General features: G+C 44.5%; 1 long non-coding RNA gene and 1 other non-coding gene across 2 annotated transcripts in view; one reads left to right on the plus strand and one right to left on the minus strand.

The window, feature by feature from the left end:
* The first annotated feature begins 1,299 nt into the window (after nt 1-1,299).
* The window catches only part of LOC138247261 (uncharacterized), a 116,327-nt gene continuing 98,986 nt past the window's right edge, over nt 1,300-18,640 (plus strand). The window contains exons 1-2 of the long non-coding RNA XR_011194395.1: nt 1,300-1,648; nt 1,900-2,005. This is a non-coding gene — a long non-coding RNA (uncharacterized lncRNA). The remainder of the gene's footprint in view (nt 1,649-1,899; nt 2,006-18,640) is intronic.
* Nucleotides 1,928-2,000, minus strand: TRNAK-UUU (transfer RNA lysine (anticodon UUU)). The gene has a single exon. It is a non-coding gene; the product is annotated as a tRNA-Lys (tRNA).

Consider the following 18,640-nt stretch of genomic DNA (forward strand, 5'->3'; position numbering starts at 1 on the left):
GAAATGTCCCGGTTTTTGGCTTTAAAATTGCATGTTTCCGATACATTTGGCAGCAATTTAACTTCTTTTTCCTTTTGTGTCTCTCCTTCCCACTCATACTCATGGTGTCCAGGCGCTTTGAATTGGCTTGTTTATGTCAACTGTTTTACTTTTTGTTTTAAGTTTATGTGGTAAGAAAAGTCCAGTTTGGAATCTACAACGCTAATAGCTCTAACTCGAGCAAACGCAAGACCTTTTGCATTGCAAATGCTTGTTTGGCTGATGCTGTGCATAGGGTGACCAGAAATTTAAAGGCAAAATCTGGGACATTTCACAAAAATAGGACTACAATTTTACTTTAAAAAAATATAATAATCTCCCTCCATCCTTTCGAAAATCCTTTGTAATCATTGGTAAATGCTTTACATTTGTCCTTCCCTGGGGCAGTTGTGATCCTGTTACATGGATAATTGCATGTTTGCCGATACGTTTAACAGCGAGTGAAATTCTTTTTCCTTTTGTGTCTCTCCTTCTCAATCATGGTCATGGTGTCCTTGGCGCTTTCGATTGGCTTGCTTATACCAACTGTTTTACTTTTTATTTTAAATGTATATGGTAAGAAAAGTCCAGTTAGGAATTTACAACGCTAATAGCTCTAACTCGAGCAAACAGAAGACTTATTGCATTGCAAATGCATGCTTGGCTGATGCTGTGCATAGGGTGACCAGAATTATCCATGTAACAGGATCACAACTGCCCCAGGGAAGGACAAATGTAAAGCATTTACCAATGATGATAAAGAATTTTTGAAAGGCAAGCCCATGAACAGTGATAGGTGATAGGCGTGCGGTGGGCGTGGTTAAAAGCCCACAGATAGATTACAACACGTCAGAGCTTTGCGCGCTCGACCTAAATAGGAATGTGGCGCACAAACAGCACTAGGAAAACCCATAAATCCAAGAGGTGCAAACCTAATGGTTTTGCCGATTGTTGTTCTGAGGTAGTGGCAACCCTAAACACATAGAGATCCGTAAAATATGCTAGGACAAGCTGAAACAGCTTTTTCTACATTTCCAGAGAAATGTCCCCACAGTTGCAGTCCCACATACACCTGGACTCCCGAATTAATCTAGGGACTCTCCATCTTTTTAGCTTTCAAATAAACATTTTTCCTTGCAAAAACGTCTCGTAATTCAATGGAAACTGGAGTTGCTGTCTTGTTTCCAACTACGGCGATGTCGAGTCTTTCTTCTATTCCCATAATCCCGCAGTCTGCGACAAGGAATCTTTGGCCCACGTACTAATAGAGTTATTTTTAAACCCCATTTTATATTAACACCGTGTCTCGCAACAACAGCGAGTAAATTAAAAGTCAGCGACAACAAAAGTCACTTGTATGCTGGCGTTTCCTGAAAGGCTCTCTCGCGCTTTGTCCGATGCAACATAAATGCATTCTTTCTTTTATTTCCATGGGCGCGTATTATCCTCTCCCTTGGAAACCTTTCTTAAAATAACGTGTTGCCACACGCAAAAAGAGCGACTTTGTAAATAACACAAATGTTTAAACTAGCATAGCTATCTTTCTTTTTAACACCTCCAATAGCACGGAACCGTTTGCCTATCGGTAAACGACGAGACAAGAGCAGATAAATGACGCCACAACGTGGAAGTAAGTATTTATCTAAATCTATATTTCGGTGTTCTTCAATGCAGTACACGTGCATTTTTTTTTATTACACTTAGGTTTCATTCTGCAGTATCCCTGGGCTATATAAAATCATGCACTAAAAGAGAGATTGAAATAAAAAGTAAGCAGTGTTGTATTTCTTGAAGCGTGCCTTTCTTTAAATTTATAACTGTTTACAATTGCCGACTCAATACGATTAATTGCACTTAAAATTACAATTTATAATTCAATAGTGTATTTCAAGAGAAAAATAAGAGGGACCGCCCGAACAGGGACTTGAACCCTGGACCCTCAGATTAAAAGTCTGATGCTCTACCGACTGAGCTATCCGGGCTTCATGTAAGTATTCGTTCAGGAAAAAATGAAGTAAATGTTCTACAGAATGATTTTTTTTTTCACATTCTAGGTTTCTAGGTCAAATTTTTTTCTTTCAATTACTTCAACAAATCTTTTTTGTTTCACAAACTCAGTGATTTTAATTAATTCACACATTAGGGATATCAACTTATACACTTACAGACAAACAATATGCATCTATGTAGCAGCTAAACAAACTGAAAACTAAAAAAAATCTATATTAAAGAATGCTGTATGATGTATAATTGCAGGAGCAGTAATCCAAGTTGGGGAACACTTCATTAACAGGGAAAAGATATAAGGTATCAAATGTGCAATATTTGTTTTGTCTCAGTAGGTATATCACTTGTTTTAACAGAGCACACATATACATTTAAAAACACTTTGACAGGAGTCAAAGGTGAATGAGATTGTTTTTGGAGGATGGCCCTACTAAAATCAATAGAGAAGAAAACATTTGTAACCTCTTACGTCTTCAATGAGGATGAGAGTGCGTGTTTTCAACCAAGATAAAACCATTTCTATAGGGTGTGGAAGGTTCTCCATGGCGGGTGATCCTACAGGTGGCATCCTGGTCTGGATGATGCAGATAAGTCCAACGGGGGTTGACGTTCTCTATATCTGAGTGAGTAGTAAGATATGTGCTCATAATAGTACATTGGAGGATCACTGCCTTGATTTGATTTAGATGCAAGGCCATTGACAATACCATATATGGCAACATTTTCAAACTGCAAAGTGGGAGATTTAAAAAAAATAAAGAACCAGGGGAACATATTTTTCTCATAGGCTTGCATTGGAACAAAGGCAATTTTAGGTTTGAGATACCTAAAATAAAGCCATTTTCTGTTTAAAAATTTGTGAGTTTCGGGTCTACCGGTAGCTATGCAATACCGCAAAAAACTGGTTTCTAACTTTAATATGCAATGTGTCCTAGAAATAGGTGTCACATTATATAGATTCACTGTGATGACCATGAACCACCTGAAAATAAGGGTGCTCCTTAGATAGCTGTGAGCAGAGGTGAAGGTGTAGCGGAACGAGAAGTCATATGTCGAACACTGTGTATTGTGAGGCAAATGCTTTCTGACACACTAAGGCCCATATTTATACTTTTTTAGTGCCGCATTTGCCCCGCTTTTTGACGCAAAAGTGGCGCAAAAGTACAAAATAAAATTGTGGGGCATATTTATAATCCGTTTGCGCCGAATTTGTGTAGTTTTTTTCGACGCAAAACTAACTCCATATCTATACTTTGGCGTTAGACGCGTCTAGCGCCAAAGTTCATGGAGTTAGCGTCATTTTTTGGCGTGAACACCTTCCTTGCGTTAATGATATGCAAGGTAGGCGTTCCCGTCTTAAAAAATGACTCCGATGCTATTGCGTCGGATTTATACTCCCGGGCAAAAATGACGCCCGGGAGTGGGCGGGACTAAAAAACCTGCATTTGCGCCGGATTTTAGCGCCTGGGTCAGGGCAGGCGTTAAGGGACCTGTGGGCTCAGAATGAGCCCAGAGGTGCCCTCCCAAGCCCCCAGGGACACCCCCTGCCACCCTTGCCCACCCCAGGAGGACACCCAAGGATGGAGGGACCCATCCCAGGGAAGAAAAGGTAAGTTGTGGTAAGTTTAAAAAAAAAAAAAAATTTGTGGCATGGGGGGCCTGATTTGTGCCCCCCTACATGCCACTATGCCCAATGACCATGCCCAGGGGACAGAAGTCCCCTGGGCATGGCCATTGGGCAAGGGGGCATGACTCCTGTCTTTGCTAAGACAGGAGTCATGTTAATGGCGCCTGGGCGCCAAAAAAAATGGCGCAAATCGGGTTAAGACGATTTTTTTGCCTCAGCCTGACTTGCCCCATTTTTGGACGCCCAAACGCCATTTTTCCCTACGCCGGCGCTGCCTGGTGTACGTGTTTTTTTTTCACGCACACCAGGCAGCGCCGGTCGACTAACGCCATTCAATAAATACGGCGCCCGCATGGCGCTTCAGAATGGCGTTAGCCGGCGCTAATTTTTTTGGCGCAAAACTGCGTTAGTGCAGTTTTGCGTCAAAAAGTATAAATATGGCCCTGTATTTTGTAAGTTTGCGCTGCTTTTGCGTCAAAAAGTGGTGCAAATGCGGCGCTAAAAAAGTATAAATATGGGCCTAAGTGTTACATAGACTGATTAGCATATTTAAAGGCTGACGGAAGGAGTAAAAAATATACATTGGGCTACAAAAGGAATCCATGTTTAACTCTTATCAAAGCACTACAGACAAAGCACTATCACTTTAAATGCCACTTGGCTTACTCATGAAAAAGTTGCCCTTTTTAAATGTACCAACAAAGTTTATATGCTCTTTGCTTTAAATGTCATTTTGAGTCACTTATAGGATCAACTATCCCCTAGCACGTGGAAAAGATACACTGAGTTTACATAACATGATGCATTACCCTAGACTACGCAGCACTAGAGCATAGTTGTGAGGCCTAGAGAATTGGGAGTACCTAGCATAGGCCTCATAGCTTTGTTGTAGCACTGCAAGATGTTGGGTAGGGTGAACCTCTGGGCCCAATTGCAAATGCCTCGCAGTCCTGTACCATGGCTATGTTAATGGATTTATGTCAGGGGTACAGCCTTCAGTAGTTCAGTATGCACTGTGGTGTTGAGCCCCAGAAGTATTAGGTAGACAGTTTATACAAATTACGGCTGTGCAGCCAGTGGACGGTGCAAGGGGACACTTTTACTTTGCAAGAGGGCCTATGTCACATTGCTTCTCTTCTTGCCTCTCTTCCATGGGCTTCATAGTCAGGTTCCAGCACTGTAAGGGCCAGAAGAGGTTCACCCTTCCCTGGGCCTTGCAGTCATAGGTGGGCAAACAGAGAAGGAGGCACCTATCCATGGGCTTTGAAGCACTAGGCTATGGACGATAGGTTTGTGGAATGGGGTCCCTCTCAGTAGTGTAGCTATCAGCAGGTATGATGGCACTACAGCTAAAGGATGTTAATCACAATATGCACTCAAATTATGGCTGTGTTTTACTGTCCAGCATCAGTTGCTTGCATTAGGAAATGTAGCACAACTATGGTGTTACAGCCCCCCTGTCTCATGACCCTTGCAGCCATGACCCAGAGCAGCAAGGCCCAGGAAAGGACCGTCATTCCCTGGGCCAGTAGCCATCGTCCAGTGCCTCAAAACCCATGGGAGGAATCCTCATCCCCTGGCGTCACAGCCATGGACCATAGTTGCAAGGCCAGGGGGAAGAGGTCCCTATGATTGGCATATATATCAATAGTGTAGCAAGTGCAGCTGCACCGCTTTCCTGAAGGATTATGAACCAAATGCACCCACATTATGGTTGTACTCTACTGTCAGTGGTGCATGTGGTGAGGAGGAACAATTTACTTTTACTTTTTTGCATCAGGCCCCTCTTTTGAGCGTCGCAGCACAGGATCACAGCTGCAAGACCCAGAGGATGTGGCCCCTCAGTGATGCAGCTATTAATAGTGCAGCAGGTGCAGGGACACTTCTCCCAGAAGTGTTATGAGCCCAATTTATCCAAATAATGGCTGCATTTTAGTATCTACATAGTGGACGGGAGAAAAATGATCCATTTACCTTGCTTTTGGCAGGACCCATGGCACAACTGTTACGCTACCAGCTCCTCTGGTCCATGGGGCTCCCCATGGGGTTTGCAGCTCTGGTCTAGTGTTGTAAAGCTCAGCGAAGAAAGATGCAGGGTGCAGGATTGTCCCTCATTTTAGATTTTTGTCGTTTATCGTGCAGTGATCTCCTGCAAAACACCAAGCGGCATATTTACAAGAGGCTTGCACTGTCAGAGCATCACTTTTTTCTGATCCTCCGGCAGTGCAAGCCTCTGAACCATATCTGTGAGGCCATGCAAAGCCACTTTGCGTGGCTTTTCATGGCCTCATAGACATAGAGTAAGACAAAGCAGCACAAGTCACTGCGTTGTCTTACTCTGTGCCAGGGTGCATTCCATGGGCATTGCATTGGGGTTTCCCACGCAACATCCATGGATTTTGACATTGCCCAGGATTTCCAAGAGTCTGTAAATCTGAGGCAACGCCAAAACCTTACCCCTCCCCAAGCTGGCGTAACAAGGAGAAATATTTGTATTTCTTCTCGTTTATTCTTCTTCCCAGAGGATAACACCTCTCGGAATTGTTTTTGTGCAGGAAGGTGCCCCTTCCTGCACAAAAACAATCCTGCATGCAACGCGCCATAGTGCAAGGGTGCCTGCGTTGGCGCTAGGCTTCCAATTGTGTGCCAGCACAGGGAGAAAGAATAGAAATGCACCATATTTCATAAATACGCTGCATTCCTGCCCTTTTACATTGGTGCAGGGCAGCAAAGTAAGAAGACCTACGGCGCTGCCTTACGCCAATCCCTTGTAAACATGCCCCCAAATGTGCAACATTTTTTGCTCGCCAAGGGACTGATGCACAGACCTGCCAACTTTGACAAAAATTACACAGTGTGAGGAGGGGGCAGGGCGTGAAGGGGCGGGGGTCTAGTGCTGAAAAGTACCCTAGAAGGCACTTTTGCCCCAACTCGGTCCCAAGCCCCCGCTTCTAAAAAAAAAAAAAATAACAAAAACTTGCTGAAACTTTTGCCGATGTCCTTGGGTGTTTTCACACTCATTGATGAATGTCAGAGGTTGAAAGCCTCTAAAAACGAGCTGAAAACCACTGTTTGCAGTGGCTTTCAGATAGTTTTCCCATCTAGTTTGTGAAATCGGCCCCTCACCAGCTGACTGAGTGATGGGAGCTGTTATCTTTTGTCACACGGTGGCACAGTGGGAGTTGGCAGTTCTGGGAGCAGGTAAGCAGGCTAATCAATAGGGCATGTAAAACAAACAGGCCAGCTGGGAATCTTGAACTAGCACAACCAAGCAGGATCTCCCAACATTGACTCTGGGAGCAACCACTTTGAAGAGGTGCAAGGGGCAGCATTTGTTAACATGGTAACACGGACGGCTTCATTAAAATGTTTATCTTTACAGGTACTTTGGTGGAATATAAAACAATTGATTATGAAACAATCCTAAACGAGCTGGCAACCACTCTAAAATCTTTACCTTACGATGATGCTCAGTCAGACCATGAGATGATGGTAGATAAGGACAAAAGGGGAGAGGGACAACAGGATTTGCCCATGGTCAAACAATTTAATCAAGTAGGACAACCAAGATTGAAACATAGGACTGATTGTTTCAAAACACATAATTTTGCCACTATAGTATGAGAGAAAAGAAGGCAGCGGGCTAACAGAGTCTGCCTGACTGAGCAGATTCAGTCTGATAGCGCATCAGAGCCTTGATAAGTAAACTTACAAGGAGACACGCCTAGGTCGATGAACCTTTGGACCACGTTCGGGGACTTCCCAGTACGAGATTTCTTCTTGACATCACAAATTAATAGATCAATAAACCAATCAATACTTTCAATATCTAATCAACCAACTACTCAATAACATTTAGTAAGAATCAAAATTGAACACACCATGACCTTTCAGTCATGAATAACCACACCAATTTATTTATATGTTATGATATTTATTTCCCTATTGGTTACAATCTAATGTCATCTCTGTTAATATCATTTGCAATTAATATAATTAGAAACCTCTTCTAATCAGCAATTAGAACACAATTTTTAATCAATGCATAGAGCATATTCATTCATTATTCAGGCGCATCATTAATATGAAGCAACTTAGCAAAGTCTCATTAATACACAGTTCAACAAAGCAAGAACTCAGCCATTTGTCTATTTGCACCAAGTTATTAGTGAACGCCTTAACTAACCTCAAATCAGCATTAGCATGTTGGGCTTCATGCAAAACAATTTAGTAAACACGAATTTAGAAAACATCTAAACTAAGGACTATCAAAATAGCAGTTGGTACCTAGAAAGAAAAGGCAAACAGGCAATTACAATTTCACATCTGATAGTTACCAATCCAATGGATCAGCAAACAGCGTCAGTCTTCGTCCTCAGGACATCAGTCGATTCTTCATCAGCAGAGATAGGACGCGGCATAGTCTCAATATAGCATAGCTAAGGAATAGGACCTTCCCTCATATGGAGGAGAAGAAAATATCAGGTAAGGATGGGTAGAGGATGATTTAAAGTATCGGGACAAAGCAAAAGAGTGAAATGTCTCTGTGAGTGAGTAAGGTGAAGTCTCTATATTCCCCGTTTCTTCTTGGGTCACTCCGTTAAATCAAAACTACCAAATTAGCCCATAACTCCTCATTGGATAATAATTGGTGCATTGTTATCTCTGTCCAATGATTGTTCAAGCAACTTGCCAGAATTTTCCACCAACCACAGTTCTCATGTCGCGGATTGGTCCACATTATTGACGTCTTCATCGATTGGAATGTCAGGTTAGAAAAGTTACACTTTGCGCTCCAGTCAGTGTCTCTGTTGTTTTCGCCTACTTCTGTTAATCTTGCACCTGTTACGAATTACACTGTTGCATTTAACAAGAACGTCGCCTTGAGCAAGTCGGCTCGCATGAGAAAGAATTTACTACTGCTACACACATAACTTCTGGAAAAGTACAGCCTTGTGTCCTTCAGGAAAAACAGTACATTACAGGTTAGAAAATGCAGTTTAATATGAGGCAAGGCAGCTAGGCCCAGACCCTCGCTAAGCTAAGGCCCTTAAATTAATAAGCAACCCTCATCACATAGCTCTAATTTACGATACGCTAATACAGATTCAAAACATTATTGCATAATAATTCAGAATTAACAAGCTTTAATTAGTCTTCATATACAACGGTAGCCACTCCCTGTGGGCACATTTCAAACGTGTGCATTATTTTCTATGTTAACACATTTTCTATGCTGCTTCATTACACAATACATTGCAAGCTTTTCATGTTAATATTGCTTTTAAAAGACACACTCCAACAATCCCTCCTCTGATGATTCTTGTCATCACACAAGACCTTCCCAAAATTTTAAATCATTTAAATTCTTTCAATTCAATTTCCTCCCTTATTCTCTTCCCCTTTGATTTTTCCCTATACAATTTTTCCCTTTGTTTTTCTTCCCTCCTCTTATTATTTTTCGCCATCTTCAATTTTCAACAATATCCCATGCCAAATGTTACTAAGCCAATTTCCCACTGAAGCAAATCCTTTCCCAACCTTCTCCCGGACACCTGGTTCTTTCAATTCCTTTAAGTCTGTACTATCCCTAGTCAAATTAGTAAGCATACCTCTAATCTCATTACTGTTATCTGATATATATGCACAACAATGACGCTCATTAAGCATCTTACAAACTCCGCCATTTTTCGCTAAAAGAATGTCTAAAGCAAGCCTGTTTTGAAGAGTCCTAGCCCTCTCAGCAGCAAGTTCAGTATCCATCAGGAGTATAGCCCCTGAAAAGTTTGTAAGCATGTTATCCACAATAGTAGACAACTTCCGAATCTTTATGGAGTTCAAAATAACCCCTACCAAAGGATTTATCGCCCCAAATATGTCTCCTGCTACACCAGCAGCAGTTTCTCTTTTCTGTCTAGTACAATGTAATTCAGACAACTTCGGAAACCTTTTCAAATCCTCAAGTTGATAAATCTTTAGGAAAACTATCCCCAAATAGCATGTCCCATACCATCCCTTTGGAAGACGGTAATAAGCATTTGGTCTACATATGTAATAGATCCCTGGGATCGCTGGACCCTGTCCATTTAACATGAACGTCCATATACTCTGAAACAAAAGCACATGCTTACATTTACTCATTTCCACAAACACATTGTCATAATATGATTTCGGCCTAGATATACAAAGCTTCCCTACGTGTAATGCATCTAAAGCTAATCTCCCTGGTTCTCTAATTGTACCATAACCATCACTACTAGCAAAAGGCCGCTGCTGCAATCCTTTTTCTAATCTACCCTTTAATGCCCTTCTTCTATCTTCCGTGTGATCTAAAAAGCTTTTCTCTACAGGTGTAAGCAAACATGTCAAGTTATTGCGGTGTGCATAAGAAGTACTAATCGTCAATGTCGACTCAAAGAATCCTTTAACTAATTTTATACTAGAGTATCTAGCTACCCCACTCAAATCCCCTATTATAGGCACATAAGAAAACACAAGGTCATAATTCGAATAGAAATATTGAATCTCCTCCTGGTTATAGAACCTTGTTAGTAACAGACTACAACTTATCCCATAAGTTAGTGGCAAGCTATGATAGGTAACCCCCTCTTGTACTGAAACAGGAATTTGTGTGCACACAAAGCAATCCTTCGCATCCATTGTGTCAACATACTCACTCAGCAAGCGATAGAAAACGTTAGTGGAAAGTTCCCCCTTTGCATTAGTTCCCTAATGCAAATATTTCAGATCCAGCTCAAACCTCTCCCAAGCTTTAGTGCAGTGGTAGTCTCAGGAATTGTAGCATTGTTAGTTCCACTCTTATCCATTAGTGTCATAGCCACAATCACAAACATAATGAATATCACACACACAACACCTAAACCAACACCCAAATATTTACAACGCCTACTCCCCCTATTATCCTGCCTAGTGTCAGCCATGATCTGTAAAGAATCAGAAAGTGGAAAATTTGTTAATTCAAACAACAACAGAGGATGGTTAAAATGTTTTTGTTTTTTTTTCTTTTTTTTCGTTTCCTCGCAGCCAAGTCAAAGCAAGCAAAAATCTTCCTTCAGCAGTTATTTACAGCTTACAGTTTCACCCCCAGCCCCCTTGTCAATTCAGGTTAGCAGCTTGTCAAAATCAGTTTTCTAAAGTCAATTCAGGTTTTCAAAGTCTCATCCGGTAAATTCTTAGTCTCTTTTCCAATTTTCAACTTTAGTTTGATCTTTACACCAATTCAGTCTCTTCAGCCAGACTTAGGTGCCAAAGTATTGACCTGGAATCTCTCGATCAAAGCAAAACGCCAAGAACTCTTGTTGTCATTCAGCTGTTGTTGCATACGCCCATTCAGGACCTGCGTACCTTCTGTTTGCTACTCTTTTCCTTTTCAACTTGCGATCACCTTGCAACTCTCCTTCACTTAGATCTTCTCTCCTTGTAGAATCCACTTCTTTCTCTATTGCATCTTCGACAGCCACTTCCCCCTTTTTCACTTGAAACTCTGGCCACTTGTCTCCTTTCAATATCTCTCCAGCTCTTAAATTTCCTCTGGCAACCCTTCGCTCTTCTCTCTGCTCTATGGTGTTTTCTCTTGATGGACCTGCAGTCAGCTCAGGAGGAGTTTGAGTCTTCTGACTCTCTTCCACCTCAACTCCTTTGCCTTCTGGGTTTGTCAAATGCTCTAGCTCATTCTCATAATCTTCTGCTTCTGGGATAACCTTCCTCTGATTAGGCTCTCCTGCTGCCTTAGTTGAGATAGGCTCACTGTCACCCCTCTGGATCTCTTCTCCTTCGTCTCTTACTGGAGTGACCAAGCCGTCCTCAACCGGCCCCCCTTCTGTCTCAGTTCCCCTTCGATCACTCCCAGCCCTGAGACTTCCTTCTCTGTTGTTGGTACTTTCAATAACTCAACTTCCTCATCAGTGGGACACGTCACCTTTTTTGTGTGACTGGCATGGATCCAGTTCGGAATTCCCGCACACTTCACAGCAGTAGTAGTCGTTAGTATCACTTGATATGGCCCCTTCCAACGTGGCTCCAAACACGTCTTCCTTACGTGTTTCTTGATAACAACCCAATCCCCAGCTCTCAGGTTGTGTCCTGGATCATTAATCGGTGGCAGGGTGGTAGCTTCCACCTGGTGAGAAAAAGAGCGGACCACATCAGCCAGACCCTTGCACTAGTCCAACACCATATCATCCGTGATATTCACAAGAGCATTCGCAGGCACTGCGGGCAGTCTCATAGCTCGACCTATGAGAATCTCATGAGGGGACAATCCTGTTTTCCTATTAGGTGTATTTCTCATCGACATTAGCACCAAAGGCAATGCATCAGGCCATTTCAAATTCGTAGCTGCATACATTTTCGCCATTCTCGACTTCAGGGTACGATTCATCTGTTCCACTAGTCCTGATGCTTCAGGGCGGTAACTACAATGTAACTTCTGCTCAATATTCAGTGCTGCACACAGCAACCTAACCACCTCGTTGTTGAAGTGACTTCCCCTGTCTGATTCTAAAGAGATCGGAAAACCAAAACGTGGTATCAATTCTCTAAGCAGCAGCTTCGCTACTGTGAGACTGTCATTCCTGCGTGTAAGGTACGCTTCAATCCAATGACTAAAAATACACATAATCACCAACACATATCTCAAACCTCCACACACAGGCATCTCAATAAAGTCCAATTGCATTCTGCTAAATGGACCTCCAGCGCTCCCAATGTGGCTCAAATTCACCACTGTCACTTTTCCCGCATTCATCTGTTGGCAGATGACACCCCTATGGCAAATCACTTCCGCAGCTTGTCTGAACTTTGGGTTAAACCAGTCAATTTTGAACAACCTGATCATGGCATCCCTTCCAATGTGTGCTTGACCATGGTAAAACCTTGCAAACTGTGACAAAAGACTGTTAGGCAAAACCATTTTCCCTTCATCTGAAACTCACAAGTCATCTGGTCTTTGTACGCATTGCATCCTAACCCAAGAACGCTTCTCATCCTTGCTAGCATGACTTTGCAATAATCTCAACTCTTCCAGTGTGTCTATTACCCTTAATGCGTAACCTGTGCATACCTCATTTTCTTTTTCAGGCAACAATTCCCATTGATCCTTAAATGATATACAGTTCAATGCGCAAAACCTTGCGACTTGATCCGCATATCCATTTCCCATTGAAACAAAGTCTTGTGATTTCATGTGTGCACTGCATCTCACCACGGCAATTTCATGAGGTAACTGAATCGCATGCAAAAACTCCTTAATCCTCTCACCATTTTTCACTGGCGAACCATAGGAGTTCAAATAACCCCTCTGTGACAATAATTGGCCAAAATCATGGACAATTCCAAATCCGTATCGGCTATCAGTATAGATAGTCACTCTCATCTGGGCAGGGACATGACAAGCTTTGGTAAGAGCTACCAGTTCAGCTACTTGAGCTGAATATACTCCTTGAAGCCAGGACGCTTCCAGGATACCAATAATCGTACATACAGCATTTCCGGCTCTCAGAACTCCTACTGAGTCTCTCAAACATGAGCCATCGACAAAGATAATTTGGTCATTTTCTTCCAATTGGGTATCTTTAATATCCGGCCTCGGTTTGGTGCACATTTCGGATACCTCAAGACAATCATTGTAGGAAGTTGGCTCTGTATGTACTATTTCCAAGTAAGAAATAGCATGCCCAGAGTCCAAGGGTTCCCCTTAGAGGTAAGATAGTGGCAAAAAGAGATAATATTAATGCTCTATTTTGTGGTAGTGGGGTCGAGCAGTAGGCTTATCAGAGGGTAGTGTTAAGCATTTGTTGTAAACACACAGGCAATAAATGAGGAACACACACTCAAAGAGAATTCCAGGCCAAAAAGTTTTTATATAGAACAATATCTTTTCTTAGTTTATTTTAAGAACCACAGGTTCAAGATTTACAATCAATACTTCAAATGAAAGGCACTTCACTTAGGTATCATAGGAACTTTGAATCAGAAAAATAGCATGTACAGTTTTGGCAAAAATGGCAATAAGCTATTTTAAAACTAGACACAGTGCAAATTTCAACAGTTCCTGGGGGAGGTAAGTATTTGTAAGTTTTGCAGGTAAGTAAACCACCTACAGGGTTCAAAGTTGGGTCCAAGGTAGCCCACCATTGGGGGTTCAGGGCAACCCCAAGGTTACCACACCAGCAGCTCAGGGCCGGTCAGATGCAAAGGTCAACGTGGTGCCCAAAACGCATAGGCTTCAATGGAGAAGGGGGTGCCCCGGTTCCAGTCTGCCAGCAGGTAAGTACCCGCGACTTCGGAGGGCAGACCAGGTTTTTTTTGTAGGGCACGGGGGGGGACAGAAGTCAGCACAAAAAGTACACCCTCAGCGGCACAGAGTGCAAACAGGCATCGGGTTTGCAATAGGTTTCAATGGGAGACAGAGGGGTCTCTTCAGCGATGCAGGCAGGCATGGGAGGGGGGGCTCCTCCGGGTAGCCACCACCTGGGCAAGGGAGAGGGCCACCTGGGGTCTCTCCTGCACTGGAGGTCAGATCCTTCAGGTCCTGGGGGCTGCAGGTGCAGTGTGTTTCCCAGGCGTCGGGTTCTTTGAAGCAGGCAGTTGCGGTCAGGGGGAGCCTCTGGATTCCCTCTGCAGGCGTCGCTGTGAGGGGTCAGGGGGGTCAACTCTGGCTACTCACAGGGTCGCAGTCGCTGGGGAGTCCTCCCTGTAGTGTTGGTTCTCCGCAGGTCGAGCTGGGGGCGTCGGGTGCAGAGTGGAAAGTCTCACGCTTCCGGCGGGAAACGTGTGGACTTTAAAAGTTGCTTCTTTGTTGCAAAGTTGCAGTTTCTTTGGAACAGGGCCGCTGTCCTCAGGAGTTCTTGGTCCTTTTAGATGCAGGGTAGTCCTCTGAGGCTTCAGAGGTCGCTGGACCCTGGGGGATGCGTTGCTGTTGCAGTTTTTCTCGAAGTGGGGAGACAGGCCGGTAGGGCTGGGGCCAAAGCAGTTGGTGTCTTCGTCTTCTCTGCAGGGCTTCAGGTCAGCAGTCCTTCTTCGTCTTCAGGTTGCAGGAATCTGTTTTCCTAGGTTCTGGGGGCCCCTAAATACTCAATTTAAGGGGGTGTTTAGGTCTGGGGGGTTAGTAGCCAATGGCTACTAGCTCTGAGGGTGGCTACACCCTCTTTGTGCCTCCTCCCTGAGGGAAGGGGGGCACATCCCTAATCCTGACAGACTCCCAGACCATATACTCTTGTGGCTACCCTGCACTTACAATGTCTAAGGTTTTGCTTAGACACTGTAGGGGCATAGTGCTCATGCACCTATGCCATGCACCCTGCCTTAGGGCTGTAAGGCCTGCTAGAGGGGTGACTTATCTATGCCATTAGCAGTGTGAGGTTGGCATGGCACCCTGAGGGGACTGCCATGTCGACTTAGTCATTTTCTCCCCATCAGCACACACAAGCTGGCAAGCAGTGTGTCTGTGCTGAGTGAGGGGTCCCCAGGGTGGCATAAGACATGCTGCAGCCCTTAGGTACCTTCCCTGGCATCAGGGCCCTTGGTACCAGGGGTACCAGTTACAAGGGACTTACTTGGATGCCAGGGTGTGCCAATTGTGGAAACAAAGGTACAGGTTAGGGAAAGAACACTGGTGCTGGGGCCTGGTTAGCAGGCCTCAGCACACTTTCAAATCATAACTTGCCATCAGCAAAGGCAAAAAGTCAGGGGGTAACCATGCCAAGGAGGCATTTCCTTACACACCGCCCCCCCCCCCCCCCCAAACGAAAGAGGATGAGACTAACCTTTCCCAAGAGAGTCTTCATTTTCTAAGTGGAAGAACCTGGAAAGGCCATCTGCATTGGCATGGGCAGTCCCAGGTCTGTGTTCCACTATAAAGTCCATTCCCTGTAGGGAGATGGACCACCTCAACAGTTTTGGATTTTCACCTTTCATTTGCATTAGCCATCTGAGAGGTCTGTGGTCAGTTTGAACTACAAAGTGAGTACCAAAGAGGTATGGTCTCAGCTTCTTCAGGGACCAGACCACAGCAAAGGCCTCCCTCTCAATGGCACTCCAACGATGCTCCCTGGGAAGTAACCTCCTGCTAATGAAAGCAACAGGCTGGTCAAGGCCATCATCATTTGTTCGGGACAAAGCTGCCCCTATCCCATGTTCAGAGGCATCAGTCTGCACAATGAACTGCTTGGAGTAATCTGGAGCTTTTAGAACTGGTGCTGTGCACATAGCTTGTTTCAGGGTGTCAAAGGCCTGTGGCATTCTACAGTCCAGTTTACCTTCTTGGGCATTTTCTTGGAGGTAAGTTCTGTGAGGATGTCATTATTGATCCATATCCCTTCACAAACCTCCTGTAGTACCCAGTCAAGCCAAGGAATGCCCTGACTTGAGTCTGGGTTTTTGGAGCTACCCAGTCCAGAATAGTCTGGATCTTGGGTTGGAGTGGCTGAACTTAGCCTCCACCTACAAGGTGTCCCAAGTAAACCACCATTCCCTGCCCTATCTGACATTTGGATGCCTTGATAGAGAGGCCTGCTGCTTGCAGGGCCTTCAAAAACTTCTTCAGGTGGACCAGTTGATCCTGCCAGCTGGACCTAAAGACAGCAATATTGTCAAGATAAGCTGCACTAAAGGACTTCAAGGCAGCAAGGACTTGATTCACCAACCTTTGGAAGGTGACAGGGGCATTCTTTAAAACAAAGGGCATTACAGTAAACTGATAGTGCCCATCAGGTGTGGAGAATGATGTATTTTCTTTTGCTCCTGGTGCCATTTTGATTTGCCAATACCCTGCTGTCAAGTCAAATGTACTTAAGTATCTGGCAGCACCTAGTTTGTCAGTCAATTCATCTGCCCTTGGAATGGGATGGGCATCTGTCTTGGTGACAGAATTAAGTCCTCTGTAGTCCACACAAAACCTCATCTCTCTCTTTCCATCCTTGGTGTGAGGTTTGGGGACTAAGACCACTGGGCTAGCCCAGGGTCTGTCAGAGTGCTCAATGACTCCCAACTCCAGCATCTTGTGGACTTCCACCTTGATGCTTTCCTTAACTTGGTCAGACTGTCTAAAATGTTTTTTTTGACAGGCATGCTGTCTCCTGTGTCCACATCATGGGTACACAGGTGTGACTGACCAGGGTTTAGGGAAAAGAGCTCAGCAAACTGTTGTAAGACTTTCCTACAGTCAGATTGCTGTTGGCCAGAGAGGGTGTCTGAATAGATCACTCCATCTACTGAGCCATCTTTAGGGTCTGTGGAGAGGAGATCAGGGAGAGGTTCACTCTCAGTTATTTGGTCCTCATCTGTTACCATCAACAGATTCACATCTGCCCTGTCATGAAAGAGTTTGAGGCGGTTCACATGGATCACCCTTTTGGGGGTCCTGCTAGTGCCTAGGTCTACCAGGTAGGTTACCTGACTCTTTCTCTCTAGCACTGGGTAAGGGTCACTCCATCTGTCCTGAAGTGCCCTGGGAGCCACAGGCTCCAGAACCCAGACTTTCTGCCCTGGCTGAAACTCAACCATAGCAGCCTTTTGGTCATACCACATCTTTTGGAGTTGTTGGCTGGCCTCAAGGTTTTTGCTTGCCTTTTCCATATACTCTGCCATCCTGGAACGTAGGCCTAGTACATAGTCCACTATATCTTGTTTAGGCTCCTGAAGAGGTCTCTCCCAGCCTTCTTTTACAAGAGCTAGTGGTCCCCTGACAGGATGGCCAAACAGATGTCCAAAGGGGGAAAACCCTACTCCCTTCTGAGGCACCTCTCTGTAGGCGAAAAGCAGACATGGCAAGAGGACATCCCATCTCCTTTTGAGCTTTTCAGGGAGCCCCATGATCATGTCTTTCAATGTCTTGTTAAATCTTTCTACAAGACCATTGGTTTGTGGATGGTATGGTGTGGTGAATTTGTAAGTCACCCCACACTCATTCCACATATGCTTCAGGTATGCTGACATGAAGTTGGTACCCCTGTCAGACACCACCTCCATAGGAAATCCCACTCTGGTAAAGATACCAATGAGTGCTTTAGCTACTGCAGGGGCAGTAGTGGACCTAAGGGGAATTGCTTCAGGGTACCTAGTGGCATGATCCACTACCACTAGGATATACTGGTTCCCTGAGGCTGTGGGAGGTTCCAGTGGACCCACTATGTCCACACCCACTCTTTCAAAGGGGACCCCCACCACTGGAAGTGGAATGAAGGGGGCCTTTGGGTGTCCACCTGTCTTACCACTGGCTTGACAGGTGGCACAGGAGACACAAAACTCCTTTACCTTCTGGGACATGTTGGGCCAATAGAAATGGTTAACTAACCTTTCCCAAGTCTTGGTTTGTCCCAAATGCCCAGCAAGTGGAATATCATGAGCTAAGGTCAGAATGAACTTCCTAAACTCCTGAGGCACTACCACTCTCCTAGTGGCACCAGGTTTGGGATCTCTTGCCTCAGTGTAAAGGAGTCCATCCTCCCAATAGACTATGGGCCTGATTCTAACTTTGGAGGACGGTGTTAAACCGTCCCAAAAGTGGCGGATATACCACTTACCGTATTACGAGTCCATTATATCCTATGGAACTCGTAATACGGTAGGTGGTATATCCGCCACTTTTGGGACGGTTTAACACCGTCCTCCAAAGTTAGAATCAGGCCCTATGTGTTCCAGTGATGATTTTTCCTTTGGTCTCTTCAGCAGCTTGCTGCCTAAGGCCTTCAGGAGAGGGACATGTTTCTTGCCCCTTACACAACTGTTCCCATGTGGGTCCCCCTGGGCCTAGGAGCTCAACCTGATAAGGTTCCAACTCCATGGGCTCAGTTCCCTCAGAAGGCAGAACTTCTTCCTGGGAAGAGAGGTTCTCTTTCTTTTGTTGTGTTGAAGCTGGTTCCCCAGTCTTCTTTCCTTTCCTCTTGGAGGGTTGGGCCATTATTCCAGGCTCCAACACCACTTTTTCACCCTGAGCCTTGCCCTGTGCCCTTGTCTTGACACACACCA

This window comes from Pleurodeles waltl, chromosome 7, assembly GCF_031143425.1.
Source record: "Pleurodeles waltl isolate 20211129_DDA chromosome 7, aPleWal1.hap1.20221129, whole genome shotgun sequence".
Taxonomy (NCBI): domain Eukaryota; kingdom Metazoa; phylum Chordata; class Amphibia; order Caudata; family Salamandridae; genus Pleurodeles; species Pleurodeles waltl.